Genomic DNA, 5108 nt, shown 5'->3' with positions numbered 1-5108 from the left:
ACTGAAAAAAAATTAGGATTTGCACTCGGAAATTGCACTAATAAATTAAAAACTTTTTTTTTTTTAAGTATTTGCATATAGAGCAACATATACAGTACTATAAAGCAAATCTCATCTGCTTAATTGTTTATATTATCACAAAATATAACGGCATTACAGTCCAGCTCTAATCTGATAAATGTGACTATAAGCCATGAAGATATTATAGATATTATAAACAACATAATTTTTCTGTAAAAATTGCTTTGAAACAATGTGTATTATGAAAAGTCGACAGAGTTTTGCTCAAGTAAACATCACTCACACTAAAACTAAGAATTTAGTACTGTTTTGTGGTATTTAACATGCGGAGAGTGATTATTTAAAGGAAGAAATGAGCGGTAATGCACTGAATCACAGGAGCAGTTTTTGTCTTTTTTTTCTTTGTTTTTGTTTTTGTGAATTTTCACGGCTGCGGTCGGATCACAGGAGCAGGTCTGTTAGATCCGCTGTGACTCCTGGGCACGAAGATCCAGCTTCACCAGATTTAACATCAGAGCTCAAATAAAGACGACAGTCTGAAGCCTGCAGTCCTTTAACACTCGTTCTGGAGGCCAGAGACGCGTCGCCTTCGCTCAGCACAGACACTGCAGCAGCTCCCTACAGGCCTCTCGCTTTACAAACGCTCCAAAAATTACAGCTTTCCAGGAAAACTCTAATATCTAGTGCAAGACCTGTTTCCAGGAAAACTGCACCTGTCGTTTCGTGTCGCAGTTTGGTTTCTTTGTGAGGCCAAAAAGCCATAAATCATCTACATGCAAAATTATATGAAAAGTGATGTCCTGAATGCCAAATGTTCACACTTGTTCAAAATTGGCAAAAAAGACTTGCACTGGTAACATTACATTTCACAAATATACTTTTAAACTTTTTTTTTTTTTTTAAATGGATAAAATAATAACAAGGAGAATGTTACAATATAAACCCTTCTAACAGGGAACGTTCTCAGAACAACTAGCTGATATTCTGGCAAGGATCTTTCAAAATTATGAACAAATGTTAACATTAATAGAACATTCTTTAAGATTCATTTCTGGTCTTTAATTATGTTCTTGAAACTTTATGTATATATCATACGTGGAACTTTAGTTGATACACTTTATAATTGAAAGTTTGTTCACATTTGTAACATTTTTAGAATGTTGCAGAACGTTCAGAGAACATTCAAATGTAACGTTCCCATAATGTTTGGAAAAAGATCAAATGGGATGTTGCCTTAACGTGGCATCAACTAAGAAAAATATACAACATTAAAGAACATTCAGAAACAAACTTTTCATAACTTAATGGGAATGTAACTCTATTGACACCCAGCTCTTTATATAAAGTTGAATATATTAATTCCAACTTTATCAACATGCTCTGAAAAAAAAAACATTGGTGTAGGATTGACTTTTTGAAATTGAACATTTTTTAATCAGAAGTTGCCCAGAGAGAATTGAAAAAAAAATTAAATGGATAAAATAATAATAATGAGAATATTAGATTATAAACCCTGCTAACAGGGAACGTTCTCAGAACGTTTTGGGAAGGCGCTTTCAATGTTATGAACAAATGTTCTTCCATGTTAAAGTTATCTGGTTTTTAATAACATCAAACAGTAGCACAAAAACATATCAAGGTATATTTTAGTTGGACATTCATCTAATGTTTTTTTAAATGTTACTTGTTTCAGAATATTTAAAGAACATCCAAAAGTAACGTTCCTATAAACACATGCAATGTTGCATTAACTGAGAAGAAAAAAATGTTTGTACAGCATTTACAAAACTGGATGTTTCGAGCATTCACAAATAACATTTTCATAACTGGGAAACTGCAAAATTTGGAAATAAGAATAAAAAACAAACATAAAGAATCAGTTTAAAAATTAGATTTCAGATTTGCAAATATGTCAGCTTTCAAATAACAAACGTAAACCCAAAAATAATAAGAATAAAACACTTTAGTATTTTAGTAAAGCATGTGCTTGGTTAAAAACTTGTCTTGTTGAAACTGAAATGACAGAAATGTTAATATGACATCCATTTTCTCCCAAAAATGTCAAAAAGATACAAAGACTCCCGGGTTTGTGCTTGAGGACTCTCAGCGAAATAATTATGAGCTCCATAAAAGCTCCTCCGTAAAAAAAAGTGGCATGAGCCACCAGGAGAAAAGGATGGAACAAAATTACTTTCTCTGCCTGTGCTTTATGTGCTTTAATAAGAGCGGCGTCAGATGGCCTTCTTCAGGAGGAAGCGCGCATTCAGACGCTGTGTTTTCAGTATTCATTAAGAGAGAAAGATCTGCTCTCGGCCACATATATCACAGTTTTCCTTCATTACGTGCTGCAGCTCACATGTGTTAAAAAGAAGAGGATGAGGAGCGCAGGGAGACGAGGAAGAACGGTGGCTGCTTTGAATGGGATCGGCCTCACGAGACAGACGCTCTCAGAACCCATTTTGTTATGTGCTCTTCAATACTTATTTATTTATTTCTCTCTTGAATATACTTCTGCTGCACTCTCCTCTCAGAGAGCTTGTGAGGTTAATTATGGAGCGGAGAAGTTTGGAGCTGCTGAGAAGAAACGCAAAAGGCAGAAAGCGGAGGTCCGAGGAGAACAAAAGACACGCAGCTCTAATGACATGAAGCCATGAGGTGGAAAAACCATTTGCTTTCATATTTTGGTCAAACGCTCTGGTGTTTAGATGCCGCTTCAGTGTGTGTTTGTCTCCATGTGTGTAATCGCAAGCCACAAACACACACGTTTGTGTGCAGACCACTACAGAACGGGACTGAAATATTAATTCACCCAAAAATATATATGGAATCAAAACTAAAAAATGGAATTGTGACTCAGTTGTGATTTCTTTTCAAGTCTACAATTATTCTTCACAGTTCTGTATTTTTTTATCTCACAATTCTGACATTTCTTCTCAATTCCATGAAAATTCTTCACAATTCTACATTTATGTCACAATTCTGACTTTTGTTCTCAATTCTACAATAATTCTTTGTAATTCTGCATTTTCATCTCTCAATTCTGAGTTTTATCTCGCAAATCTTTCCTTCTTAATTCTTCAATTATTATTCACAATTCTGCATTATTATCTAGAAATTCTGACTCTTCTTCTGAATTCTACAATAATTATTCACAATTTTGCATTCATATCTCACAATTATGACTGTTCTTCTAAATTCTTCAAAATTCTGCATTTATTTCTCACAATTCTGATGTTCTCAATTCTACAATATTCTTCAGATTTCTACATTTATATCTCACAATTCCGACACGTCCTCTCAACTCTACAATCATTCTTATCAATTCTACATTTCATCTCGCATTTCTTCTAAATTCTACAATAATTCTTCGCAATTCTGCATTTATATCTCACAATTCTGACTCTTCTTCTTAATTCTACTATAATTCTTCAAAATCTTGCACTTATGTCTCGCAGTTTTGATTGTTCTTCTCAATTCAAAAATAATACTTCTCAATTCTGCATTTATCTCTCACAATTCTGATGTTCTCAATTCTACAATAATTCTTCGCATTTCTGCATTTATACATATCACAATCTTGACGTTTCTTCTCAATTCTACAATAATTTTTACATTTATATCTCGCAATTCTGACGTTTCTCAATTCCACAGTAATTCTCAATTTAGCCTTTTCTCTCGCAATTCTGACCTTTCTTCTAAATTCGACAAAAAGTCTATTCAATTCTGCATTTATAGCTCACAATTCTGACTGTTTTTCTCAATTCTACAATAATTCGTCACAATTCTGCATTGATGGCACATTTGACTTCTCCATTCTACAATAAACTTGGAATTCTGACTTTTCTTCTCAATTCTACAATAATTCTTCCACTGATTTTACTGAAAAATTGTAATCACAGCATAGAGGTTTAGACCCATGTGAGTGAGAATAAAAAAGTAGATTTTTTGGGTGAAGTGTTCTTGTAAATCTCTGTTCAAGGTGATTTTTCCTCGTAAATCTCAAGCTTCAGGCACTTCTGAAGGCCCTTTTAACCTCGTCTCTCTCTGTTGCCACTTTCTATTGCTCAAGATTTCGCCAGGCAGTTAAAAATAACAAGGCGAGTATCTCCAAAACATAACAGGAGGGAAGAATCCAGTGGTTTTGACAGACCTGAACATATCCAGAAAACAGAAGCGGGTCACAGCCGCCTCGAGGACCAGACCATGACCTTCACATGAAAGAAGACATCTGACCTGTAAGAAAGCACATACAGAAGATGGAAAGCACGCTTTTGCAAAGAGAAACTCATATTTTTATTAAAAAGAATAAATACAAATTATTTCAGCTACATATAAATAGATTTAATAGGTGTGAACTGATCGGCAATTTATTGACAGAAGATGTTTCAAGGATCAATACTTCCATTCTCTGGATTATCTGTGCTGAATGATAGAAGGAATAAAGCAATACACAGTTAAAGCCAAAACAGGTACCTGTGATTTTCTAAACTGATTAAACATGCATAGTGGAAAAATTAAAGCTGGTATCAAATCAAAAGTCTGTAGCAACGGGTTTCAGTATTCCATAAGATCATAATAATGCATTCTGAAATGATTAGGCATGCAGACTATACAAATGATTGAACTTTTGATGAAGTGAAGCTGATACCTTCAGATTGTGATTACATGAACTGATGTCCTGGTCACGCTTGATATTTGATTCATGATGCATTACTGCGCCGCACCTACAGAAATCGGATTAATTACCTCTGGCTTAAGTTTGTGAAGATAAAGAGCTTACAAAATACCTCTGGGAAAGTGATTAACCGCAGAAACAATAAATCAATCAATGACTCAAATGAAGCTCGACTACATTCGCCAGCGGGAAGAGCCACAGAATGCTAATAGATCTCAGAGCCTGCGCTAAATTGTTTTTCACAAAGTGACACGAGGCTGTGCTGGAAAAGTTAGTTTATAAGAAAAAGTAGAACCTAAAAATATCCATTAGACAATGTTCCAGATAGGTTTACATTAAAACATTACAGCATGTTACGTATAGGTTTTCTTTAGGTTGTTGAAAAAACGTTCTTTGGAACGTTATTTTAAGG

The sequence above is a fragment of the Onychostoma macrolepis genome, chromosome 16, assembly GCF_012432095.1.
Source record: "Onychostoma macrolepis isolate SWU-2019 chromosome 16, ASM1243209v1, whole genome shotgun sequence".
NCBI lineage: Eukaryota > Metazoa > Chordata > Actinopteri > Cypriniformes > Cyprinidae > Onychostoma > Onychostoma macrolepis.
Note: the sequence above shows the minus strand (reverse complement) of the source record.